The following is a 21,636-nucleotide window of genomic DNA, read 5'->3' on the forward strand; positions in this document are numbered from 1 at the left end:
CATTCTTTTAGTTCTTTTGCAACTAAACTTGGATTAGTTCATGTTTTTTCATATGAATAAAAACAGTATAAGGGAGGAAACAGTATAAGGGAGATTGTTCTTTGGACCTGAAGGAGGATTTGTCTTTCTTATTGTAAACTATTATCTTTTGGCTAATGAAGCATTTGCCATTTTCTCCCATATTTTGTGTTTCTTCTTATTTATATAATTTAGATGTTAAAACCTTAGTAAATGTTAAGTAATTAAATATAAACTCTGACAAATATGATATCTCCCATTAGAACTATATTGGAAGATATCTTTAATAACAGAAAAAAATTCCTAATTTAGAAATAGTTCACCTAATTTTAAATTTAGAAGACCGTCCCCCCTAAAATCATTCTGTTCAGCTATTATGAGGGGGGGGCAGCAAAGGTTATAAAGATGTTTATCATATATTCATGTCTAATTAGCATATTCACCTTAGGTATTGCTTTCGGGAAGTGTGCTGATTTGATGCAAACTGTACAGGGTAACAATTCAATAACCGCACTGTTTACGTTGCTGCGTTCTTATCGGCTGTGTTCCACAACATCAACATTTGATGGAGAGTTGGCGAAGCGTTATTAGAGAAGAGGCCAGGGATGGAAGGGTGAGCTGTGCACATGCGCTCTGGGAACCGGTGAGCCGCCCTTTTTGTTTGTCTGCCAGATAACGGGGATGGTGCTATTGCTTTTGAATTGAAATTCAACTGTGCTGACTCTGGCGTCACACTGAGCTGTGCTCACATTTAGACCTACTCATAACCTGTATTCCCCAGGGTAGTGTGTATCTGAATTTTCCCATTTGCAAGGCAGGAATACAAACTGTAAACCTTCCGCTTTTGAAAATTTGTTCCTTTTTATTTCATAATGCTATTCAGTTCTCATTTTGTGTGTATGTAATTAGTCTGGCCAGATGTTTATCATTTTATCAGTATTAAATGAATTATCTGCTTTCTTAATCTTCTTTATCATGTATTTCCCTTTTTTCCATTTATATCCATGTCTACCATTGTTACTACTTTCCATCTAACTTCCCTGAGTTTATTCTGCTTATCTTCTTCTGTCATGTTGACAATTATACTCAATTTTCCACATTTTCCTTTTCTAATGTAATATTAAAGGCTATATATTTTTGTGTAAATATTTTGGGCTGATTCTTAAAGTGTCACCTATAGTATTTAAACTGTTCACTCATATGCATTTTAAATTTCCACTTCAATTTCCTTTTTGCTCCATCAAGTATTTTGAACTGATTTTAAGTTTACAAACATATAGGATATTTTAAGCTGTATTTTACATTGTATTTCTAACTTAATTATAAGCTGGTCTTAGGACATGGTCTTTTTAATGCCCATTATTTGTTGCGATTTAATTACAGACCTGGAGAAATTCTTCTTCAAAATTATCCTTGCTAAGATAAAGATTCTGATTCAAGGATTTAGAGTTCATATGTCTGAGAATTTACACTTAATGCACAGATATGTTAGTACACAAAATTATTCCTGAAAATATGTCCACTATCAGGAAGAAATAAAGTCCCTTCAACCTTAAATGATATGGAGCTAAAATCTGTATCAAATCAGCCTAAAGAATCAAGATAATGAATTTATGAATTTATTTACTCTCCCATGCTGATTAATTTATGCCTCTACAAGAACATGATGCCATATTTTGAGACACTTATTTTTATTTGTGAACATAAGACATTGAGCAGATATTCTTAAATTCGGCTGACAGGATGTTTCACTTATCTGTGCTCTGGGGTCAGATTGGGAGAACAAGGTGTGAACAGCAGAATGTTCCCTAAAGGATAGAGTAATAAATTTGGGAGCTGTGAAGAAAACATCTGTATAGCACTTATAGCACTTTTATACAGGAAATAGTGCCCCCCTTTTAATAACATTTATTAGAGAACAAAAGGAAAAGAAGGACATTGTCTACTGGCTTCTGATGAGAAGGCAAACTAAGTGAATGAATGGATACTTGCTACCCCCAGTATTTGATTTTGAGAGTTTGAATCATATGTTTGTGTGAAAATGTGGTTTGCTCTCCACAGGTACCATACAATCAAAAAAGAAGTTGACATCTAAAAAATCCAGCATAAAATCTCTAAGAATTAGTGGATTGTCAAAAGGTGATTGGGTCACAAGGAAGAGGGAAAGTTTTGGTACAAAGAAAAGGACGGGAACATTTTACAACTTTAAAATATTTTGGAATAGGAGATTTTAGCAAAGCACACTTGCTGTCTCTACACTGCCTTGGAAAAAGCATTACCTGCTGCGTCCCCAGGGCCAAGCAGCGCAATCCCACGGGCATCCTGACAGTATCAGGTGGGCGATGGGCACTAGGCCAGCTTCAGGTGATCAGAAAGTTCACGGAGTGTTCCCTCCTCCATGCGGGTTTGGAAGAGGCCAGGATCAAGTCATCTTTTAATGCCCAGGGCTTCCTGGCCTACCTCTGTTTTCCTTCTTACCTCACATTAGACGAGGGGTAGGATCTGAGCTGTGGCATCTCCTTCCAGACAGACACGTAACAGGAGGCACTCACAGAGAAATCAGAAACATGGAGGACTGCAGAAGTCCAATGGGAAGCAAAGAGCTGCCTGACAAGCACGAATCAGAGCCAAACCACACACAACTCTGCATTTTGATGCTGTAAAGGGAAAGATTTTTCTCTTAGTTTCTCTGCTTATTCACGTTATCTCCTTCCAAATCTATAAAGATCCAATCTATCAACTTTTTCTTTCCTTCCCTGTGATTTAATTCACACTTCCATAGCAATCCCTTCTCCTATGGCTGCACACATCTTAGTCTCGTGTAATAAAGCCCTCTTTGCAAACCGTATTTCTCTGGAGTTGCTCAGATCCTACCTTATCTTTCTTTTCATCACTAAGATTTTTGAAAAAAGAGTCAACATGGACTTTTTGCTTTACGCACTTTAATCTTCTTTCCCCAAAGTGGAATCATTACCCAAAATATTTCCAACTTCCAAGTCCATCAAAAAACTTAGTTCTTAATTTATATAACTTTTGGAAGTGTTCAGTACGTGAACATTTTTGACATTTTCTCACGTGTTTCAATGACAGCACTGTCACTTGACACTCTTTCCTAACAGACAACTCTTTTTTTAGCCTTTTTGCAAGACACTCTTTGGTGATGGTGTGTTTTTAGAATTTTCATCCTTGGATTTCTATGCCTTTTAAACTCATCTTGGACATATCATCTGGGACATTTGACTCATATTCCACCTAAAATTGATGATACACAAATCTTCATCTCCACCTCAAATCTCTCTGCTGAGCTTCAGGTCAATATTTACATTTGTTCTCCTGAGCAACTTCTCCCGGTGTCTGACACACATCTCAGATGCAGGATGCCCATGTCCATATGCATTGCTGGTTCAATCTCCCCCTCTCTGCCCTCTTCCTTGCAGTATCGTCTCAAAAAATGGCACCCCGTTTCATGCAGTGCACCACCTAGGGGTTTCTCTGGGTTCCTTCATCTCTTTGTCCCCACATCAAACAGACTGCTAGATGGTTTCACTGTATCCACGTAATACCTTCAATTCTATTCCTACTCTTTACATGCTTCTGTTCTAGTTCCTTTCTTTCCTTTTTTACCTAAAAACTTCCATGTTGTCTGTCTCCAGTCCTGTCCTTATATTGTTATTTAGAACTTCTAGTCGATCTTTCTAAAATAAAAAATTGATCATGTCCATCCCATCTTTAAATTATTTTTAGGGGATTAAGAAAAATTGGTTTAAAACAGCTGCATGAAGCTGCTAAGATTCAGCCTGCCTTTACTTCGTATGTGCATATGAAACAAGAGATGCATATGTGCATATGAAACATTTGGGAAACAAGAGATGGCCTCTTGATAGTTTTCCATTTCTTAATGCTGTGACTACGCTCTTAATATATCAGTCTTATGACTGAACATGAAGTAACTTTTAGGGCTCAGTCTCCCAGGCAGAGAGCTGCCACATTATTTAATCACATTTTCCTGGAAGCACATCTTCTGCTTGGTTGCTCAGGAGGTTGAGAGTAATGAAACTTATTTGTCACAGCCTTACTTTTCATTTCAAATCTTCAAGCAGCTCTTGAGGTCTAAACTATAATGATGCAATTTTGGAAAGCTTTTATGACTAACTTAAAATAATTGAAATTGAAGTGCTTTACATTTTCTAAATGAAAATAAATGGCTAGACCACTTTATAAAAGAGTTTTAGCTGTTGCTTTTGCAAAAAAGCCAGTAAATATTCTTTCATATTCAGAGCTTTCTATGATTATGTCTTTTTTTCATGTGTCTTTATTAGCTTGGATAAAGGTTATTTTGATTATGGTTATTTTAAATATGGGAATACTACATTTGAATATCAATACTTGTATTGTAATTTTAAATACAAGCCTAGATGTCCCATGGCATGTGTTTGACATCACCATATTGTCTTTCTCCACCTACAGACCTGGTTTTCATGTAAGGGCAAGTATGTTAAGGTACCATATAAAGACGGCACCTTCTTCTAAAGCATCGATTTTACTCAAAAGTTCTGGGAAAATATTATATAACACGTCTAACAATTTTGCTCTATTATAATCAAATATTCACATGCATTTTCAAGATGCATTCGCACAGCACAGTCAGATCATCAAGAAATTTCTTATTTCATTGGGCATTTCAAACCAATACACCAAGATTTTGGGTACAATTGACTTGCCTCTGATCCAGAGCTTGTTTTAAGTGAAAATATTTGAGAAAGTCTGTTTACTATAAGGAAGTTGTTTCGGTCTTTTCTCAGGCATCTTGTTCGGTTGAATTCTATGTTTTTTATGTAGGAATATGAATCAATAACCAGAAGCAGGGGGTAAATTTTCTAGTAGTTTAATTTAGAGAAAAGATTCACATGTATTAATTTGTGACTTCCTATGAAAAGATAAGACTAGATACCACACTACTATGCCAGGAGGAAGGAAACTGAATTTCTGGCTTCTGAGTCTCCATTTACGTCTCTGACACAGGGCATGTTACAACTGTAATGAATTTAATCTAACATTCCTCAAATTTAATCTTCTAGCTTTACAGGAGTGATTTTGGTGATGGACACCTCTACTTTTAACCATGTTTTTCCATATTTAAATGATAGGAAATTTTTTCCCAAATTAATCACAAATACAGACTATGGTCACATTCATTCTTTGGTTCTAGCTGAATCCACTTTTTCCTAAGAAATAGATGCCACCTGCATTGTATATCACAGTTACTCAAGAACTTTCAAAGCAGTTTTCATATTCTATTTTGGTCTTCTCTCTTCTTATCTCAGTAGCTCCAGTCATATCCGTTATTTCACATGTAAAGCATTTGAATCTGTTTAATGACCCAACCTGCTCTCCTATTTACTGCTTTAGATTGACAGACTCTGAAATTATCAAACCTATACATGAACAATAATTCTCAGAGTATGGTTTTACGAGTATAGAGTTAATGGAAGATTTCTCTCCTTCTATGCCACATGTTTAAAAGTATGATTACAACCTCGCTCCCAGTCCAGAATAGTCATACCCTAATAGTCTCCTCTATCTATGTTTATTTATTTTAATAGCCTTTTCCTCATCTACAATTCTTAAAATGTTCCATTTGTAAATTGGCTTAATATAATTTAAATTGCCATAATAGAGAATTACTTGACTCAGTTCCAAATTAAAGTGCTGGAAAAAAATGGAAGCTCTAGCAATTTTAAATTGCTTTACCCTCAACCTGGCAATTAAAAATAATTGCCACGCTTTCAATTTTGTAAAGTTGCTCAGTCTGGATGTGGCTGAGATCCTGGTTTGTTAAAATACAAAGGAGAAAAAGTACATTACGTCTAATTATTACAAAGGTTTTAAGTAATAAAATTGTCTTGCTTGGGTAAAATCAGGTTTCTAATGCAACAGACTCTTTTAAATACTTCAAAAGACTTCCATTTAAGTAATTCAGTTCTGAGTAGAAATCAGCGGTGGTTTATTTATCAAAATGTTCAGAAAGAAATAGAATGTCAATCACGTTGTAGAGGGATTTCAGCCTTGAGTTACAGGACATAACAGGACTTACGGAGCCTTGGAAAGTCAGCTTCATAAACATCTACCAAGCTAGGTCCCATATCCCAATACAAAATAACCAGTAAAACAATGACTGTCCTTTAGTGAAAAAATTAGAGAAGGCCCTCATTTTGAAGTCATTAACTGCAAACAAATTATTTGGGCATAATTTAGACTAGCTAATACTTTTGGTCTTAGAAGTTCCCTTAAGTATCAGATTTACTGGAAACAGCTTATAGAGAATTATATTTTACTTAAAACACAAAGAGCTTGAAGAGAATGGGACTTTAGAACCATATAATCTGTATAACCTACAAATTATAAATATTAACCTGGTTAGTGAATGTACATTTCCATTTCTTCTAAAATCTTCTTTCACAATTTATAACAGTGGCTGTGAATATTCCCCATACTTTAATTTCATCCATATGGCTTGCCAGGTTTTTTCATGTGCTGCAATTCCCTCTTTATATTTGGACTTCCTTTAAAAAGTTTTGATAATACCATTCACGACTACCTACTGCCAACTCTTGCATTTTTGAACCTTAATATGTATGCAGAGCATAGCAATAAGTGCCTATAGGTAAACCGAAAGAACACAAAGCTCTAGAAATAAATGTTTGAAATGCAAAACTAGTTTGGCCTTTAATCAAACATTTATTAAGTGCTGACATAGGTGTGGTGCTCAGTGGGACACTAGATCAGAGTGCTTACAGTAATTTTGCATGCCAGGAAATGTGTATGGCTCAGGTGGTACGTTCGCCTTGGTTTGAAATTTTTTTAAACAAATGCTTTTCACTGGGTTTTTTGGCTCCAGTCAAACTGATGATTATTATTCTATCCATGTCTATTTTGGAGCTAAAGAAAAGGTTGAAGAAGTTTTATCTTAACCCATTTTTAAAGGGACAGAGGTCTGTTAGGAAGTGAATAACTGTATTTTAACATGCTTGATTATAAAAATAATGACAAATAATTACAACAATGACATGTATTATTTCCTTTAATTCCCCCCAAAAAAACTATAAATTTGCTACTGTTGTTATTCTAGTTTTTTAGTTGTGGTAAGAGAGTTTAGAAAAGGGTAACAGCATACTCAATACCTCATATCTGGTAAATGGAAGAAATGCGTTTGGGCCAGTCTCTTTCCCTGCAGAGTATGAGCATTTGACCAGTGATTCCTATATTATAATAAATGTGCTAAGGTACTAATGATATAACAATTTCTTTTAATTTTTGTTATAAATGTTTCCTTATTTATTGTCTCCCAATAATACTTGGAAAGGTGAATGAAAAACTTTGAAGCTGTTGAGGAATAGCTAACACTTTTGAGTTCAGAACATACAATTACGTGTATATTATGTTACTTTCATCAAATTATTTCATGCTTTAAGTAGTTTCTGAATTACAGCAGTTCAATATTATAGCTGTCTGGATGGGTCTTCCAGATTTTAGGTGGAGCTTCTCATTTTCCAGTTTTATTCCACAATCATGTCTTACTCTGAATTCTTTTGTATTATGTTTTTAAAAATTCAGAGAGCATGGAAAGAGCCCTCCGGTATTGGAAATGGCATTCAAGTTGAAGACAAATTTTAATTCTGTTTCTTACATCTTGAGCTACCTTAGAGGGATTAACTCAATTGTTTTGCAATAAAACAAGAACTTAGACTAAATGAAGACATTTCTAAGTATCGTTCTTGCTTTAAATGTAATTATGCCTCCTTAATCTAAATTGTTACTAATCATGAATTTAAAAAATAAATTGGGTCTATTATACAGGTATAAAGATACGTGAAAAAAATTTGAGTGGGGAACCGGATGGAGGGACGTTTGCTAAATGTGGATGAGCAAAAGGAAGAATGTGTCCACAGCGAGGAAGATGAGGACCTGACAACTGGGACAGCTGGGGGACGGCCCATGAACACCAGCCTTTCCAACTGTCGACCGATAACCCAGAGAAATAAGACCACACAGAATGGGGAATGTTGACTGTGAATTGATAACCACTAATTACCTTTTGCTTAAAAACAGGGTAGATTATACCTATTGTCATTCTAATTATTATTATTCATTTAAAATGGTTTATATTTTATTATAGGTCAAGATTTGTGGCAACTATAAAATTTGAATTAATCTATTTTTAGGGCCATGTTAAATCATGAATGTGGAAAATTTTTGCAGAAACAAAATATTCCTGTATAAAGAAAACGGTTTTGTCAAAGAATAACAACCGTTTACTGTCCACCTAACATTGATATTTGTTGATCCCGGCCTCCCACCATATTCTTCAAAAAAGGACATGAAGAGGATGACACAAATGCCTAAAATAGACTGCTTAAAGAAAATAGTGGGACGAAAAGAGAAAGCAGAATAAATAATGCGATGTTATATGAGAAGGTGAGGTCTATAAATGTATCCTTCAAAATGGTAAAATTGGTTGACATTAAGCTGCACAGACATTTGCTGTCTTCATGTGTTTACTCATAGTAATTTTCTCCATCATTATATTGATCTCTTATGCTTTACAATGTTTTTAACCTATGAGGGTTATTATGTAAGTATTTTATAAAATATTACTTTTCCAAATGAAATTTAATCAACTTGGTCCCATGGAGAAAAATTTAATAGCCTTAAATAACAAGTCTCTCTTTAAAAAATTACTATTATGCACTAGAGAAAAATTTTCTGGAGTAGAAAAGAAATCACTACAGCAGCTTTAGTTTAAAGTATAAAGACACTGGAGCCAAAATAACATACAGTATGTTGAACTGCTAATTTTTTCCAATTACAAATTGGATATCACAAAAATTGTCATTTAGTTTCCTATTTTCATTCACCAAGTGTGTAAAGACAATGGTCAGAAGAGGAGAAAGAGATTAGAATAATAAAGAAGTTACCATTTGAAATTATAGACTCCATGATATTTTGGAAATATAGATCCAAAATGGCCCAATAACTAATTCGTTAGGTATCTCCCCAAAACATATGCAATTTTCCAAGAATTTTCTTCTTTTGAAGCAGGTATTATTAATAATGAGTGTACAATTTATAAAAAAAGAATGAAACTGTGAAGAATACAAATAAAAATGTTCCAACTTGTCAGTAATGAATAAAATGCTCAGTACATGATGAGAGTATGTCACAACTATGTGGGAGACAGTTCGAAATTGTCCAAATGGCCAAATTTGAACAAAGAGAGCACTGATGACGATTGCAATGGACTAGAGCCCCACGAAAAATTAAGTCAGTATCCATGTGTCTATGCTGATTTAAAGAAATAATTAAGTATGCAAATCAGGGTAGAGGCATAGTTTCTCATTAAAGTAGAATTCCAATTCATAAATGGAGATTAAATAATAGAAATGCAATATCAACAACTGCTCACTACCACAGTAATATTTGCTGCAGGAAAAAATTATCAAAGGATGTTAAAATTAATATATGAAAGTATGATAAAAAACAGATTAATTGTATAGGCTCAAACTCTCCCCCAAAATACTTATTAATTATAAATGGAAAGTCATATGGAGAAACCTGTCCGGACCAGTTTCACCAAGTGATCAACGTTGATCTCATTGATAATAAAAAGTATCAATACAATCGACTGGTTGATGCTGTGCCCTGAGAACGATGCCATGTCATATCTGTGGTCTCTTAGCTAAAATTTATTCATGAAAACACATCAAACAAACACAGATCCAGCGACATCGGCAAAATAATTGGCCTGTGATATACAGACATGCCAATATCTTGAAGGAAAAATCTCTTTCCGATTGGAGATGATAAATGAGACATTAAATTAAATGCACTGTGGGTCTTTCTCCCAAACAAGACAACAGAAAGTGGTGTGTTCAGTGATGTCTGTGGATTAGTGAATAGTACTGTGTAAGTGTTAATTTCCTGATTTTGATGCTTTCATTTTGGTTATATAAGATACTAACAGTTGACAAGCTATACAAGGGAACTCTTTATCTGAGTTTTGCAACTTTTCATTATTCTGGAATTATTTCAAAATGCAAAGCTAAATTTTTTTTTCAAAGACAGTAACTTCTTGTTAACTTTTGCTTTGAGAATCTAATATAATTAGTCTTGCTCTTTGAAAAATGACCTGTACTAGGTTTTTTTCTATGCTATCCAAACATTAACTAATGTATCTCACTAACTATCCAATGCAGGATCAAAATAAACAAGAAAAGATAACCAATATTTTAAACAGTCATGTCTTAACATTTAAATAGGTGCTTTGAAAATAAAGGGAGAGAGGCCAGTTTCCTGTCCCAGGAGACTTCACAGTCTAGGAATAGGGAGGACATGTATGTCTGGAAAGTTCACTACATGAGATGCCCAAGCAACCTGTAGGTCAGCAAGTGCTTTGGTGTCCAGAGAAAAGCGTTCAGTGGGGAGATCCTGTCACAGCGCGCTGTTGGAGGGGTCACCCAAGCTTGCTTGTTTGTTTTAATTTTATGACCCTAGTTGTTTTATCTGGCATTTGGTAGGAGAAGGGGAGAGACTGAAAACCTTTCTGCTGTTCTGCCGTAACTTGAACCATCAACTGAGTCCGTTTGGTCCACGTTGCCCTCGAATTACACGCTTCACCAGAGCCTCCAGATACTTGATAGCCCTGCATCTTAACGGGATTGTTAAAGCCACAGTCATGTTTGATTCTAAAGGGCTTTATTTTCACTGATAGAAGTTGGACTCAATGAACTATACTTTTAATGAATATCTAATTTTTGAAACAAAACAGCTCTTTTCTATAAATGCGCATAGGATGGAGGGAATTTATGTATGTATGCTATCTATGTATACTTGTCTTAGATATGTACGTGTATGGATGATAGTAAAACAAACTTAGATAATCATAAACCAAGTCAGTATTCCACAAGTAAGTTTTTCTTACCCTTTTTTCAAATACACCTTCTTCATTAGTGCTCTAAGGAACACACGTGCACACACACACACACAATTTGCTTTTATAGCGCAATGAAGATACACTCCAACTTTGCTAATAGGCTGTCATTGTTTGGCTAGATATTAAAAACATGATGGTACTTAGAAAAATCTGTATTTTATCTTTCTTCTCCATTTTTTAAAGGGATATCATTGCTTAGCTTCACACATTCTTGAAAAATAAATGCAACAAGACAAAAATTGCACTTCAGCATGAAAAACACAACAAAGAACAGTGTCATTTATCTCCTGTCAGAAAGCATTTTTGAAAACACATCATCCAACCTTGTGCAACTTCAAAGAAGTAATCATTTTTCAGTAAGAGAATTTCAAAAGCCTGTAGTATAAATATTTATCATCACACAAATGACTCTGCATACACGTTGAGCATAACAAACATGCTTTCCTGGTACATCTTATAACTAGGCAATCGTCAGAAACGTGCTTTTGTGCTGGGCATTTCAGGAATGTTACCATATGGTACAGGGTGTAGCTGTGATTCCTATATAGTCGTTTGGAGACAGTTTGCTTCTACTCTGAACATAAACTTAAAAGAGTAACATTTTTGGTTTGTTTCTAATTATGCCAAGATGTCCTGCACATCGAATGCTATAAAGTGGAAAAGCTGCACTGCATTATTAGGAGTTACGCATGGCTTATAGTGAGTGGGTTGGCATTTATATTTTCTTCAAATTGGTGTTTCTTTACATCACATGCTCATATTGAGATATAATAGGTTGGAAGAATAAATGCAATTTGAAACTGTATAAGAAGATATTAGTCAGCGAAGCCATTTTTTTCCTTCTTGTTTCAAGAACAGATATTCTGGCAAAGTCTGAGGACATCAATCAAGAATCAGATAATCGTTGTGTTCCAAACATTGGGTCTGCGTCACTGTTGACAGATGTCAACACCTTAAAATAACAATATCACCACAAATTTGCCCAGAGAGCATATTCTTCAAGACTTCCTTCAAGTAACAAAGTAAGTTCTGGTTTATTGGAGAGAAAGAAAACAACGATTAAATTCAAAGAACATGGAAGAAATTCAATTTAAATATTAGACATAATTACTTTTCCAGGTTTTAACTAACATATTTAGATGTACAGTACAGTTTTTATATATAAATTCACAAATAATGCTCCTCCATGTAGTGTCTAAGGCACTCTGTATGATGTTTTCCTCCCATAGGACAGAACAAAAAAGGTACTCTAATCAAAGGACAGTTCCCTGAATGTCAGCCTCTCCCTCCCTTGACAGGGGCATAAGAAAAGCAAATGCATAATGCCTGGCACATAGTAGCTAGTACCTTGAAGAAAACAAGTAACTTCATGCTTTTTCTTCACAGCAAGGACAATTTTTTTTTAAATACCTGTTGTGAACAGCTAGTTTTTCCTTTTGATGTTTTTTTTGTCTTTATTTCAATATATTGCTGACATTTTTGCAGTAATTACACATTACTCTTACCAGTTGGATGGCTCTTGCCTGAGCTAGGTCGTGTGCTTGCACTCACACACGTGGTAAGACAGCTGCACGGGGCCTGCTCTCCAGCTCCCGAGAGCTCCCTACCTCCTGGGGCTTCTCTGCGCTGAAGGTTCCTGCCTCCCCATCAGCCCAAATGCCAGACGCCTTTTGCTCAAACCTGCACAGTCACCAGCTGTGGTGTCTCTCCCTGCTGTGCTGTGTTCTGGAAATGCCTCCTTGTAGCAAACTGGTAGGAGTAGGGCTCGCCTCCTTTATTCCCTGCCTCTCAGGGACCACAGTTCTGCTCTGCTTGTTAACGTGATGTCTAGGAAATGTTGATTCATAGGGATTATCTGGTTTCCAACTGATGAGAGAAGGAAAATTCAGCTCCTGACGGTATAGATGAGGGAACAGGAGCAGATGCTTTAAATAAGTTGATGCCAACAAATATGACAACTTGGATGAAATAGACAAATTCTTCAACAATGCCATTGACATTTCAAAATACCATTTATAACATACTATGGATGAGGCAGACAGAAAAAGAAGTAAAGCATTTGAGTAGTTTTATGTCTGTCAAAGAAATAAAAAACACACATTATAAAAGCTTGCCCAAGAAGAAAACCCCAGATCAATTAGTAATTCTTCTTATCAGATAAGAAGAGATCCCTTCAGTTTTAAGTAAAATCTTCTAAAGAATAAAAATAGAGGGAGCACTTCCTAAATCTTTTTTAAGAGGCCAGTACGGTATGGTTACTAGAACCTGAAAAAGACAGTATGTCACAGGAAATTATGGACAAATTGTTTTATAATCATACACAAAAATCCTGAAGAAATCATCATCAATTCTACTACGGTGACGCCTAACAGGAATAAGTGACACCCGAGTGGGGTTCACCTCGGAAACACTTGGGTGATCTAACATTCAAAAATCAATGTGCTTTACTTTTTAACAGAAAAATCATGCAGGAAAAGGATTGGACCAAAGGAAAGCTATCAGCATACAATGTGTGCTTAAATTTTTGCTACTTTTTAAAAATAGGATAAAAAGTTTCATTGTCATTTATTTCCTGACCAATCAGGAAAAATTGTATCAGTATTTATAGTAGCAGAAAAATACTTCAGGTATTTTTCCGATAAAACAGATAATTGAAGATCTCTTTACATTCAATATACTTTTATTTGTTTTGTATTTTTAGAGAATTCTTTATTTTTATTAAGCTGTTACACTTCATCTGGGGACGAGTTCATTGAATTGTTTCAAAAGGTGAAATATCATGCACCTTTATAAAATCATGTTTCTATTCTTCACTAAAAGTAAGGTCTGAAAAAAGAATTCTTATTTTTGATCAACTATGTACCTCCAGCACTTAGTAGACTGCCTAGGAGATAACAGGTGCTCAGTTAATGGTTTTGGGATGAGAAAACAAAGAAGTGGGACAAAATGATTTTCCCTGCCTGAAATAAAATTAACATTATATACTTACAAAGTGTTTAATATTAAGATACAGATATTGTCTTTTTTTTCCAGAATGTTTTCCTGAATCTCACACTGCATTTTCTTATTCTTTTTCTCAGTTTCCTCTAATCTGTGAGAATTCCTTCATTTTCTCATTTTTTAAATCATTCTGACATTTTTAAAGAGTACTGATTAGTTATTGTGTAGAATGCCTTCAATATAGGTTTGTCTGATGTATTCTCATGATGGTGAGATTATGTATTTTTGTCAAGAATGCCACAGAAATGATGCTTGTACGTTGGGGGTTTGTCAGGACGTTGTCCTCAGGGTTTCATGACGCTGGCATACACTGACCTTGGTCACATGATTAAGGTTGGTATCTGTTAGGTTTCTCCTCTGTAAAGTTCCTGAATTTCCCTTTGTGGTTAATACATTTCAAACGAGGCAAATACTGTTCTTCCTCCAAGTTTCACTAACAATTTTAGCATCCACTGATGGATCGTATCTGCAACAATTACCGTGGTGGTGTTTGCCTAGTGGCAATTTTATATGACCCTCTTTCCTTCTATACTTATGAGCTGGGACTCTATAGTAAAGGAGAGCTGCTCTTTTCCTTTTATATATTTATGCAATTATTTGCATCAGCACAAATCCATGGATGTCTGTTTTCTTGTAGGGGGTAATCATAAATTACTATCATTATTTGCTTTTTCACTCAGCTCATCTCAGGTTTGTCCACTGGGAACATCTTAGGTCAGTCCTGCATCATGTGCCCACATGCTGGGCATTTCTGGCACCATAGGATGCTCATGGTCATCGATTATTTTCTCTGGCCCAGCCCTCTTCAAAGAGCCTTTGTTCTTCTTATTAGTGAATTATATGTAAAAACCAAGACCTGAGGGTTAATGTTTACCTTGCTACTGGTAGTCATTGTTTCTGGCCCATCTAAGAAGACAAAGCTGGGGAATAGATATCTAAGAATTTAGTACCAGATATGCCTTTATACGTGTCTATATTTCTGCATGTGTGTGTGTGTGCGTGCATGTATGTGCCCTATCATGGGTTCATACTGATACCTCTACCTCCAATCCAACATAACACCATTCAATTTTTGCCTCTCCCCTTTCCTTACTTGCAATTTTTCTCCAACAGTGGGAAATTCAGCTTTCATTATCAACAGTGTAATACCTGTTCACTTCTATTAAGTATGTAATGTAATTCTACAACTGCTAACCCATTCCCCTATGAAAAACACACTTACTAACTCAACTGCAGTGTTGATGCGCAATTACCTTTGTCTCCAGGCTGACAGCATCGTATCTAGATACTGTTGTCCGGTTACTTAGGTTCATTTTCTTACATTCCCACCACCTGCAGTGTGATTAAGTTACGTACTAAAAAAAAGTCTGGTTCATTTGTTGGTATTTTATTCCATTTTATTTCTTCTCCATATTGTAATTGGTTTAATATCTGCTTACTTAGGGGTATGTGAAACATTAGTATGGTTTTCAAGAATCAGTGCAGCATGAAAGATAGACTCAGAGAGGCAACCCCTCATTTCTGCGGCCCGGACACCATTTATTTCATCCTTTCCTCCATCCCTTTCCCTCTATTCCCTGCAGGTTTCTGACTTACTCCTCCTGCAATTCTAATGTACTAATGACCAGAAATTTGTGTGTTTTCTTATGTCCCTTTTTTCTTAAGTGGAGGGAAGTGTACTGTAGATTTTCTTTTGTTCTTTGCTTTTTTACTTTGTGGTATGTCCTGGAAATGCTTCAGTAACAGCTACAGAGATAGTCTCATTTCTTAGAGCTATAGCCCTGTGGTGTGTGGGTCTCCACAAAGTCCAAGCATTCTCCTGTGTATGGGCATTTGAGTTGTTTCCAATGGTGTACAATGAAAACAGTGCTGCAGAACTTATACATATGCATTTTCAAAATTGTAGGTCTACCTTTGAGGTAGATTCCTAGAAGTAAAATTACTGACCGAATCATAAGTGCTGTGCATCTGTAGCTTTGTCCACATTACCAGATTTTTCTCCAGAAGGAATTCCCAGCAATCAGCCTGGATTCCCACCATTATATGAGATGCCTGTTTCCCCCCAATCTTATTTGTAATTGTTGCCAGTCTGATTAAAAATGGTATGTTGGTTTCCCTTTGCATTTTTCTGACTATGAGTGCAAATGTGAAATTACTTTTATCTATCTGACAGCCATTTTTCACCTCTCATGATTTGCTTTTGAATGTATTTTGCCGTTTTTTTTCTATTGGGATTTGGTACTTTAACCCTCAATTTTAGAGATAACCTTATGCAATGTTGCCCATATCCATGGGGAGTTGTCACAAGATCCCCAGTAGAGGCCTGAAACTACAGATAGTCGTAACCCAAAATGTAGTATGCTTCTTCCTATAGATATGTGCCTATGATAGTTTGGTGTATAAATCAGGCAAAGGAGATTGACAACAGTAACTGATAGCAAAATAAAACAACTGTAGCAACACGCTGCAACATAAGTGATGTGAGTGTGGTCTCTCTCTCTCTCTCAAAATATCTCTCTGTGCTGCACTCACCCCTCTTCATCCTCAGATAAAGTGAGATGAGAAAGCACCAGATGAGAAAGCATTGACATGATGGATGGAGTGAGAGGTGGGGGAGGAGCATCTGCTTCTCCCTGCAGCTGAACTTGAGACTGGAAGGCAGGAGGCAACTGTGGGGCAGCTGCAGGGGCTGCTGTGTATTATGATATTAGCTCTGTGGTCTCTGTTGCAAATTTTGTCCAACTTGTTAGTTATCGTTCAACTTCTGTAATGGTGATTTTCATAGAACTTAGAAAAATGTTTATGTAGTCAAATTTATAAACCATTTTTACTGCCTCTAGTTTTGAGTCATAGTTTGAAAGCCTTTCCCTAAAACCTGATGAAAGGGATATTTATTCTTAACCTCTTCTAGCAATGGTAAGATTTCATGTTTACCATTTAGATACTATGTTCATTTGGAATGGAATTCATTCTTGTGTATGATGAGATATGTGTTTATGTTAACTTTTCCTAAATAATTACCCAGTTGTCCCAAAACCATTCATTTAAGAGTCCATCAGTCCGTCAAGGATGGGAAGCTCCATCTTAGTTATTTGCCCTCTTCTGGCACGTATTTAGGCCTGATTTCTCTGCCTCTTCAAGGTCTCTGTATCTGTCCATGTACCGGTCCACACTGTCTCCATAACAGAGTGAATCCAGTGTGTTTTTTTTATCCACCAGGGCTAGTCTCACCTTATAGTTGTTCTTTTCCATTTTTCTTTATCAAAATATTAAAAGTTTTAATCAAACATTAAATGCCATGTTGGTATTTTACAAAGCTTGGATTGAATTTATAAATTAGTTAGGAAGAATCACACCGTTTTAAATGTTGAGTCTATCTACCCAAGAGCAAGGTTTCTATTTCCACCTGTTTGAGTTCGCTTTGGTGTCCATTAGGGATGTTTTTAAAATTTTCCTTGTACTGGAATATGAAATACAAGAAAATGTGCACATTTTTTGTTAAGTCTATTCCTCAGTAGTAAACCTTCTTTGGTGCTATTATAAATATGGTTTTCTCGATGATTATGTTCCCCAGGTGTTTATTTTTTCTGCTTATGAATTCAATTGAAGTCTGTATTTTAACATTTATCCTGTTTCACTGTATTATTTGCTTTTTGACTTTGTGCTATCACTGATCTCTGAGCTCAGCTTTCCAGATATACTGTCATGCCATCTGGAAATAGATTGTTTTACTCTCTCTTTAAATATTGATTTCTAAGTAATTTCACTTTCTAATTGTATTGGTTAATGCCTCAGTAAAAAAGTGTAATAGTAATAATAATAAAATGTTGAATAATAGGACTGAGCATCCTGCCTTGTGCCTGATCTTGGTGGAAATGCCTTTAGTTGGTTTTCCCTCTGGTTCAACCTCTATATAACTACTTACACTTGAATTCTCATGGATTTGTTTTAATTTTAATCATTTGATGTTTTTAATTTACTTATATCCTTGTTCCAAAAATTTGTTTAGGGCAGTGATATGTCTTTGTTTTTCAAATCAAATAATTAAACATTTATTTGTCTAATGTCTAATGGAAAAATCACTGCATGAAGGGCTTATGTATTTCCTAAAATTATTATTCTCTGTAAATGATATCTTTCCACAGTATTCATTCTATCTGTATGCTTTCCATCACAAAAGAAAATAGCCATTTCTTTCCAGGGATGTGAGGCTTCATGTAATTTATTTGAAATAACCATATTTTAGAATTAAACTGAATATTCTTCAAAATGGCTCTTATTATATTTTTGGTTTTGTTTGTTTTATTTTTTCATTGGATTTAATTATGTCACAAGATGGACTTTCTGGATGACCAAGAGGATGCATTTGTTATTTAATAAAATTATTTTCAAGTAAATCGATGTGAAAACCAAAGTATCTTGGGTCATACACATTTGACTAAATTTAATCTCTGCCAATTTCATCCAAACTTAATCATTAATCACTTGATTTATTTTAATAGTAATTAAGGATAGTTTTAAGCTCTTCAGAAGTGATGTTTTAGCAACATTTTGCCTAAAAATACTGCATTCTACAGTTAATTCTATTAAAAAAAAAGATAATTTGTGTTGACTTGGCTTATCTTGGTGTTTAAGTACTTCCTTCAACCCATTGGAATTTTGAAAAAATGTGCTTACTCTTTAAGGTCCCTTGGTTATTTTTCTAGTATTTTCTATAGCATTTGTCATATAACCTTGGGGTCATGCAGTTTACTTAATTGGCAACAGAGTCTTGCAATAGGGGCTAAATTGATACAGAACATTTATTAGAATGATTAGTGTTTTTTTATGATAGAAGCAATGTCTGTTTACAAACATTTCTATAAAACTAAAGCTGCAAGGAAAGAAATGCATAAAAACGACTACTTTAAAAAGTTAATTATTTTTTATAAATATGCTCTGTGAAGTAATAAAGATTATGTAATTTTACAACCCTTTTGGTACCTGACTTTTTTCATGTAGAAACTAACATTTTTGGTTTCTACAAATGTACTTCATGACTACAGTTATGATTGAAATGAACTGTTTTTAAAAGAGGCCCAGTTAGTGGCAGACACTATTGATTGTAAATGAAAAATCTGAAAAAATGTAAAAACCAGAGTCATTGTCCGAACAGAATTTTTTTTTATACCCTCCCTACTGCCAATCATCCTAAAGTCCCAAAGGGCTAAGTTAGCACCAGGAATGGCCGGCGGTGGAAGACACCCCAGTCTCTCATCAGAGAAAGCAGTCCAGGAGCTGTGCCCAGACAGTCTTGTTGAGAGCCTAGCAGTGCAGTTAGTCTATTTTATGCTTTGGGCTCTTGTAATGGGATTATGATAACTTAAATAAAGATCATATATCTAACCTCATTCAGAGATGCTTTAGAAAGAAAATCAAGATTATCTGATTTGTTAATAAAATTTTCCTGGAGCTGGGATTGCATTTAAAGCCCTTTGTGAGAATAACTTCTTATCCACTTAAAAAGATATTGTAAGCGGTCACTGCTATTTCTAATTCTGTTATCTGACAAGTTGAGAGGTACAATTTTATTAGACAATTTTGGGAAGATTATTTTCCTCCCAGTAGGAAATATTAACCCACATCAGGGTCAGGGTCAGGCTGTTTGCTCTTCCCAAGATGGCTTGCCAGGTCTCAGTGACCACTCACTGGGCTGCGCTGCTTCAAGGGCCCTCATTTAGAGCAAAGGCTAGACTGTATCCTGCCTCAGCTGCTGCCTTCAAATCAGGAGAGAAAACTACATGTGTGTGTATTATTCTATGTTATATTCATCTCTATTAATATTGTATGGTGTAATACATAATATATGTTTTCTGTAACTATACTTGTGTATATATATAATTACCCTGAACAAGTGTTTACACACGAGTTTGTAGTGTATATGATAAAGAAGTCATTGTAAAATCTAACAAAATAACGGTTTCAGGGTCTATAATGAAGCAAGGAGAGTCCAGTCAAGAATCAGGGATGTGCGGGAGTGGATAGCAATGCTTACCTGAGCCAATTAATCTTGTCTCTTTCCTACCCCATGCCCATTCAGGAACTACACATTAGTAGCTTGAAATCAACCATTTACATATAAGCCAACATTACACATCAGGATCCTCTGCGGCCCTTACTGCTGCCCCAGGACACTGTTGCTTAACATGTAGCAAAATTAAGGAACTGCTTAGTGATCCTCAGGAATGAGTGCCGGGCTAGAACTTCTCCTCCATCCCTGAGAGGGAAGGAATCTGAAGAGTGTCAGAGATGGTCACCAGGCAGAAACCACAGGCTTCCGTGCAGCTTTCAGGCGTCCCAGATGAGGTGAGGCCAGACCCACGGTTTCCCAGGGCGGAGGGTCAGCCCCACTACCTGGCTGGCTGCAAGCTCCAAGTAAATGGTGGCACTCACTCTTCCAGCTGCTCGGTCACAGTGTTTCCACGAGGAATGTCAAGGGCTCATGTTTTTAAAATGTTCATCCTCGATTCATACCACCTGCTTACATTTGCAATAAAGTTAATGATCCTTTTAAATCCAAGGTAGAGGGGAGACCTGATGTAAAGTTATTCATGGTGCAAATTGCTTTTGCGATGTAATACTTAAAAAAAATGCCACACTATCTGCCCTAGGATATATTTCTTAAGTAAAGCTTATTCATAGACTTCACCAGTATTGAATAATAAGTTTTTAAAAACTGCTTTGAAATTCGTTTATATTTATACCTATATAGATATAGGTCTTGTCCTCGTATATGGCATTGACAGTCAACAGCAGAAAGAAAATATATTAAAAACTGCATTTTAAGTTATTAACATTTTACATTTTTATTACAATTTTGCTCTGAATATTTCCACACCAAAACTCTTCCTGAGGTATAATCACATTAAGACTTATTATGTACCTAATGTTTTTTTTCTTAAGGTAGCATACTAGGTATTAACAAACACACAAGAAAAATTTAAATAAACTAATACACATTATTTTTAGAAAATGAGTATTTTCTGAAATGGTTTAAAATAAACAATATTGCACTTCTTTTTCATACATTTTATAGATATAGATATGTAACTTATTGATGGTCATTTAATGTTTATTGAACAGTTTCAGACTTACAGTATTATAAACATTTGCAGAGAAATCCTTTATATATATAAAATGAGTGTATATTTATGTATATATGTATATATATTTGCATGCTTGTGTTACTGTAAGTATAGGAAAAATTCTTAAAAGTCAAATTACTGTAAAATTTAAATAAATCCATACTGAATTAATTTATGTAATTAGCTTTCTATTCTACATATCAGCTTTCACACACATTTAAAAGGCTTGATGGGAAAACCTTTTGCAAGTGCAAATTTACTGTTTAACATCTCGTGTCTCAAGGACATAAATATCATATGCTAAATAAATCACATTATTTGGCAAAATAGTCATAAAATATAATGATAAAAACCATATATATTTTTAAGAATAATAGAAAACCACAATTTTATTCTCTGATGAAGCTTATGTAGAAAATAAAGGTGCATTCTTGTGTTGCAACTATGCAAGTGCACTACCTAAGGTTCTGAATATTATCAGTTTTAATTGGAGAAAATTTGGCC

General features: G+C 35.3%; 1 long non-coding RNA gene across 1 annotated transcript; it reads left to right on the plus strand.

Moving 5' to 3' along the window:
* Positions 1 to 380: 380 nt before the first annotated feature.
* Positions 381 to 12,081, plus strand: LOC118973587 (uncharacterized). The gene is made up of 3 exons (XR_012123835.1): positions 381 to 661; positions 7,876 to 8,493; positions 11,867 to 12,081. It is a non-coding gene; the product is annotated as an uncharacterized lncRNA (long non-coding RNA).
* The last annotated feature ends 9,555 nt before the right edge of the window (positions 12,082 to 21,636 follow it).

This window comes from Manis javanica, chromosome 12 (assembly GCF_040802235.1).
Source record: "Manis javanica isolate MJ-LG chromosome 12, MJ_LKY, whole genome shotgun sequence".
NCBI lineage: Eukaryota > Metazoa > Chordata > Mammalia > Pholidota > Manidae > Manis > Manis javanica.